This window comes from Procambarus clarkii, chromosome 15 (assembly GCF_040958095.1).
Source record: "Procambarus clarkii isolate CNS0578487 chromosome 15, FALCON_Pclarkii_2.0, whole genome shotgun sequence".
Lineage (NCBI taxonomy): Eukaryota > Metazoa > Arthropoda > Malacostraca > Decapoda > Cambaridae > Procambarus > Procambarus clarkii.
This window is the reverse complement of record NC_091164.1, coordinates 34,504,118-34,511,617: the sequence shown is the minus strand read 5'-3', so window position 1 is coordinate 34,511,617 and position 7,500 is coordinate 34,504,118.

Sequence of the window (7,500 nt, the reverse complement as noted above, 5' to 3'; positions counted from 1 at the left end):
GGACCATTCAGGCTTGTTTGCATTTGTGTTCCTCACGTGTGCCCCAAAGAATGAGGTGATTTGATAAAATGCTATGCCCAAGATTACCATCCGAGTGCCGGCGGGGAAGTGGTTCATATAGCCTCGGCTATCACTTCCTTATGTCCGGTCGTGATGGTCAAGCGGATTAAGGCGTCCCTGTACATACCAGTTGTGGGAGTATGGGTTCGAGTCACTTCTGGGGTGTGAGTTTTCAGTTGTATATAGTCCTGGGGACCATTCAGGCTTGTTTGCATTTGTGTTCCTCACGTGTGCCCCAAAGAATGAGGTGATTTGATAAAATGCTATGCCCAAGATTACCATCCGAGTGCCGGCGGGGAAGTGGTTCATATAGCCTCGGCTATCACTTCCTTATGTCCGGTCGTGATGGTCAAGCGGATTAAGGCGTCCCTGTACATACCAGTTGTGGGAGTATGGGTTCGAGTCACTTCTGGGGTGTGAGTTTTCAGTTGTATATAGTCCTGGGGACCATTCAGGCTTGTTTGCATTTGTGTTCCTCACGTGTGCACCAAAGAATGAGGTGATTTGATAAAATGCTATGCCCAAGATTACCATCCGAGTGCCGGCGGGGAAGTGGTTCATATAGCCTCGGCTATCACTTCCTTATGTCCGGTCGTGATGGTCAAGCGGATTAAGGCGTCCCTGTACATACCAGTTGTGGGAGTATGGGTTCGAGTCACTTCTGGGGTGTGAGTTTTCAGTTATATATATATATATATATATATATATATATATATATATATATATATATATATATATATATATATATATATATATATGTATGTATAGTATATATATATGTATATATAATATGCGAACAAGCCTGAATGGTCCCCAGGACAATATGCAACTGAAAACTCACACCCTCACAAAACTCATATATATATATATATATATATATATATATATATATATATATATATATATATATATATATATATATAAGTAGCTAGCAATTATATATAGACAGTACTATATATGAATCTGGCAATAATATTAGCCTGATTCTGATATTTGTATTATCTTATATCTGGCATTTTATGAACCAAAACTTTGCATTTATATGAGTGACTCCAGAATTTGTATTATAATGCGGAGTATTTCATTGAAGGCTTAATTACTATTATTTATTTAATTTGTTTACAAATGCCTTAATCTGACAATTTATTAATATAAAAGGATGTCTGCTTTTAAATTAGTGATTTAAAATTTGCTGTAAAGTCCTTAGTTTGAATATTGTTTAATTGATAGGTATTTTTATGATCATTATTGGCCTGTATTACGAGGTATCGAAGAGTCCTATATGGTTTTGATTGATTATTTAATTACTTGTCTTGATGGATGTGAATGATGTGTAATTATTATTTATTTAGGTTCTATTATTAGTTCAAATTATATATTGAGATAGAATAATGTGCAGTAGTTTGCTCTTACTTAAAACCTGTTAATTATTATATAATTAATAATTGACAAATTTCTCAACATTTCATTTTACTGTCCTCTTACTATAAGTGTTCTTTTAATTAACACATAAATGATTTTCATGTAACATTGTTTATTTACCCCGTGACAATGCTTCAGTATTTGTATAGTCATAATTCCAGGTTATTAAGGTAACTGGAGAAGTAACAAACCCTGAATGTATGAATGTCAAAAGCGTTTTGGAATGTGTGAAATATTCTTGTTTTGCAAGAACACTGGCTTACATCTTATGAATTTGAAAACCACTACAAATTTTTTATGGTTCTTTTTACACTGCCAGTATTGACATGTCTGTTGTCAGGTCCTGGAAGACCCTATGGTGCTGCTGCTATCCTGTGACATAACGATATGCAATGTAAAGTTGAGGATGTCAATACTGTATCAGGGCTCACTCCTGCTATACTTGTCTCCTATGGTGCTCAACAGTATTTGATTACTTGTGTGTATATGCATTGTTTCACAAGCAATATCAACTGTGCAGATCAGTATGGAAATGTATGATCAGAAATATATCAATTGACTAATTTGTATCATAATGCCGAACTCATGGGTGGTAGGTGATTTTTTCCTGTCAAGATGTTTACTTAAATTTGTTTAATGCACCCCTTCCCTATCCGGCCCGTTGTTGCCGTGAGGGGGCTTGGTGCTCGGCTGCTGGAGTGTGATGCTGCATGGGACAGTCCTCTGCTCTTTTGTAGCCTTATGCTCCTCCTGCTGTCTTCACGAATTATGCTGGATGACTTTTCCTTTTCCTTATGTTTCGTTTTTCTCCCCCCTTTCTCCTTTGTTATTGTCATTTCCCGCCGAGCTTTTGCCAGTTTTTATTATTCTTTTGGCCTTATTCTGTTTTGACACCCAGGTGTTTGAGGAGGCATACTCTCTCAGCCGTAGAACTGTGTCTCTACACACATACACGGCCCAGCCTCCCTACACAAACACGCACACGGCCCAGCCTCCCTATACACACACGGCCCAGCCTCCTTACACACACACATACATGGCCCAGCCTCCCTACACACACGCACACACCCACACGGCCCAGCCTCCCTTCACACATGCACACACCCACACGGCGCAGCCTCCCTACACACACACACACACTACACAGAGCAGACGTGTACGTGCAGCGGTCCATGTATACCTAGGAAACAATAGGGTCAAGGGAGCGGATGTACTGTGCAGTGGGAATCGGGGCAGTGTAAATCAAACAGTGGCACTGTAATGCAACACATTGATCACATCTCGTGGTGAATTATCTTAGTGAATTTAGAGAAGATAGCTAGTGAAGATCGATTCCTTGAGGCAGCATCAGTCACACCAGCCGGGACCCATGTGGAAACTTAAAGACCACAACAAAATTATCGACGACCCGCCGTGTATTCACCTAGAGTGCTTGCGGGGGGGGGGGGATGCTGGTAAGTGTCTCTAAAGTCTCGCAACAGTGTGCAAGGTTTATATAACATCATATCATAGACATTAATGCATTCCATTCAATAATACAATTGTAAGTGGTAGTCAGTTAACAAGGACAGCAAATGTGAGCTCACTGGGAACCCAGATAAGCCGCTAATCCCCCTGCTGTAATCTGAAGACAACACCTCACTCACCTCCTCTTACCCCCCCCCCCCCCTCTCACTTCCAAAACACCCCCCCCCACTCCCACTCTCCCCTACCACTGACTACACACACACACAGGCTTTTAGGGTGCTTTACACTGCCTATGTGAGGCCAGTCTTAGAGTATGCCGCGCCATCATGGAGCCCCCCCCCCCCCTGAAGAAACACATAAGGAAACTGGAGAAGGTTCAGAGGTTTGCGACGAGACTTGTCCCTGAGTGACGAGGGATGGGATATGAAGAGCATCTGAAGGAACTGAACCTTATGACACTAGAGAAAAGAAGGGAGAGAGGAGATATGATAGAGACATATAAAATACTTGGGGGAATTGACAAAGTGGAAATAGATGAAATGTTCACACGTAATAATAACAGAACGAGGGGACATGGGTGGAAACTGGAAACTCAGATAAGTCACCGAGATGTTAGGAAGTTTTCTTTTAGCGTGAGAGTAGTGGAAAAGTGGAATGCACTTGGGGAACAGGTTGTGGAAGCAAACTCTATTCATACTTTTAAAATTAGGTATGATAGGGAAATGGGACAGGAGTCATTGCTGTAAACAACCGATGGTTGGAAAGGCGGGATCCAAGAGTTAATGCTCGATCCTGCATGCACAAATAGGTGAGTACATACATACATCAACCCCCCCCCCCTTTCTCACTTCCTCTGTAGCATACCAGATATTTCTCCCCCCCCCTTACCCCCAAAATCCTCCCGCCAGTAGGACCCCCCTCCATCTCCCTCACCCTCTCACACAACCTGACCACCTGACCTGTAGTGACCATATCTGCTCCCTCCCACCCCCCAGTTAACCATGCACCCCCCCCCCCTACAAACAAACACACACACACACACTCTTGCCTCTCCCTCTCTCCCTCTTGCATCCTCTTCCCCACTCTAATCTTCCTCTCCCCCTCTCTTCCTCTCTCTCTTGCCCTCTCCCTATCTTTCTTGCTCTCTCTCTTTCTTGTCCCCTCTATCTTTCTTGCTCTCTCTCTTGGTCTCTCTCTCTCTCTCTTGGTCTCTCTCTCTCTCTCTCTCTCTCTCTCTCTCTCTCTCTCTCTCTCTCTCTCTCTCTCTCTCTCTCTCTCTCTCTCTCTCTCTCTCTTGCTCTCTCTCTTGCTCTCTCTCTCTCTCTCTCTCTCTCTCTCTCTCTCTCTCTCTCTCTCTCTCTCTCTCTCTCTCTCTCTCTCTCTCTCTCTCTCTCTCTCTCTCTCTCTCTCTCTCTCTCTCTCTCTCTCTCTCTCTCTCTCTCTCTCTCTCTCTCTCTCTCTCTCTTTCTCTCTCTCTCTCTCTCTCTCTCTCTCTCTCTCTCTCTCTCTCTCTCTCTCTCTCTCTCTCTCTCTCTCTCTCTCTCTCTCTCTCTCTCTCTCTCTTGCTCTCTCTCTCTCTTGCCCTCTCTCTATCTTGCTCTCTCTCTATCTTGCTCTCTCTCTATCTTGCTCTCTCTCTATCTTGCTTTCTCTCTATCTTGCTCTCTCTCTAGTTCTATCTCTCTTGTTCTCTCACCTGCTCTGGATCTTTTGCTCTCTCTCTCTCTCTCTCTCTCTCTCTCTCTCTCTCTCTCTCTCTCTCTCTCTCTCTCTCTCTCTCTCTCTCTCTCTCTCTCTCTCTCTCTCTCTCTCTTGCTCTCTCTCTTGCTCTCTTGTCGTGACGCTGAACCCCGGTTCATTCCGAACACAGCGATTACACAACACATAACACCTTGCCTCAGCAACCGTTACTACCACCGTGTACTCCTTCACACACCAGACCCTTGAGGCGTACCACTAGGTTTGTACTGGAACACAATGAATGAACATATGGAAGGTATTTAAAGGCCGTCGGGTTTTGTCATTTAATTACAAAGAATAGACTCTGACAAATAATTACATATGAACATACTCTCTTAGGTCAATACACTTCCAATACCCATAGACCACTTGACCTCCGCGATCACCACCCACACTCGTAACTTCCGCCTAAGTCCCTAATACGGAATGATTACTACAACGCTCCACACCCGGTTAGTCTTACATTCAATACTCACATACTGCAGACTTAACTTGGTCACTAAGATCACATCAGGTTCTCGCATAGCTGTCTGCTACACTTCGCTGCTGCCGCAAACGGAGATCCAGAGGACTTCTCGGTTCAACTCCCACAATCAGACTGCTACACTTCGCTGCTGCCACAAACGGGGATCCAGAGGACTTGCCAGTTCAACTCCCACAATCAGACTGCTACACTTCGCTGCTGCCGCAAACGGGGATCCAAAGGACTTGCTAGTTCAACTCCCACAATCAGACTGACTCCAGTCAGCCATCTACCTCAACCATTTCACCCCACCTCTCAAGGAAGGTATAATCCGATTAACCTTATCCCTAGAGCGGTAATCTTGTTCCTAGAAGCCTGACGAAGAATAATTCCTCTTTCCAGGAATTATTAATTTGGCTAAACAGCTTCGGTCTTAATCCATTAACCTTTCTTAGATATGTGATCCATAGTCTGTCTACTTACATGTACTTCCAATCATCATTCGTTAAGTGTTGTAGTAATGATCCTCTAGCTAATAATTCCTACTAACTTGTGGATTACAACACCACTCCCCTCCTTAAACACGCATATGTCCCCATATGCATCATTGCAATGGTTCCATTAGTGCAAGGACCTGGAGGATGCACCCACCATATGTGTACAACTAAAAAATCATCCAATAAGTTCATCATACACACGATGAAATAAATTAAAATTTTCCCCGACATGACTCACAACACTTCTCCAACATATACATTATATTCACATCATAGCACATGTAAAATAGTCTGTAATAATTTTTCCCATCTCCTACAATGCACATATACCTAAACTGCTGACATATAATTACATACAAACATAAACATAAAATTACATTGACCAGAATGCTGGCACTTAAACAGAAATGACACTAGTCATTAATATATACACAACACATATATATCTAAGGTTCTTCATCCTTAGTAACAAGTTAATTATAATTTAACATCTTGCCCTGTACTGTTGACATAAGGGCTTACAATGATCACACAATGTTTCACTTGCCTCCTCCACAATTGGCAGCATCACTTCTCTTGTCTTCGTGTCTCATGGTTGCTAGGTCATAGATCCTCCATGACCCAGACAAAACCCAGGCTGTCCAGCCTGGTGAATGTTGTCACTGTCCCATCGTTGCTCTGAGCTAACGTGATCCTGGCCTCCAGAGCAACGGAGATTCCTACCCCAGGGTCATGTTCCCTCGGGTCTGTGCTGACGTCTCGTTCCAGGGCACCAATCCCAGAACGCTGTAGATACCTCACAGCTCTCTGGTCATCCTTCCTTGCTGTGCTCACCACAGCTGTAGCACATTACTCTAGGCCCATCTGCCCAGAGTGTGTCCACCTGTATTCACACCTTCCCGACCGCTGTACCTGCAAAATATTCCCTCGGAGCCCCCTGGCTCGATCCCATTATTACATAACACCCCCTCGGCTCCTTACTCTCTCCCCGTATATAGCCTGAGCGCAGATGCAAAACCATTGCAGCTGGCCCTTATCCCTGCTTTGATGTCAGGGGGCGAATTTCACCAATAACGTCACGTTGGCTTCACTTCCTCCCCCTTTTTTTCTCTAGAATAACTGAGTGTAGCCTCATGGCTTCCCTTCTACTCCACCTGAAGCTCTGTGACTCTGAGGTCCCGGGGGACCTTCTCAAGCCTAACACTCAGTAATGGTGCCGATGAGGTAATATACAGTATATACATACACATTCATTATCACAATAAATACCACATTAAAATCATTTCACAACTAATGTCACTAAAGCATCATACTGCCACTGGCTCGCTTCTAGCGAGATTCCTGTAACAACTTAATTAATGAGAAATTAGTATATCTACTTGGCTCGCCCACTGCAACCACCAACACCTGAAATTTTGAAATTCTACATTGTAATCTTATCCATAAAACTTACCCACTCCGACTTAATTAATGAAAATTTTAATGAAAAAAATAGATTTTTTTTTTTTTTTTTTTAGTCTTTTATGAACCTTGCTAGATATATCGACTTGGCTCGCCTACTGCAGCCACCAACTCGGCAATTATCCACATTTCATCTTATCCATAAGACTTACCCACTCCGACACACCATCACCTCTGGTCATTATTACCACTGATGACCTCATTATAACGCCACACATCCCTGCAACCACTTCCTGCGTCCTAACGCACCGACCTTGCTACGCCAATACTCACCTTACCGACCACTACCTGGCGCCCCTGCGCCACCATATACTCCACAACACCACACTCCATACCAGGCGTCCAAACGCCACTACACTACACCACCCAATGGCGTCCCCAACGCCCTCA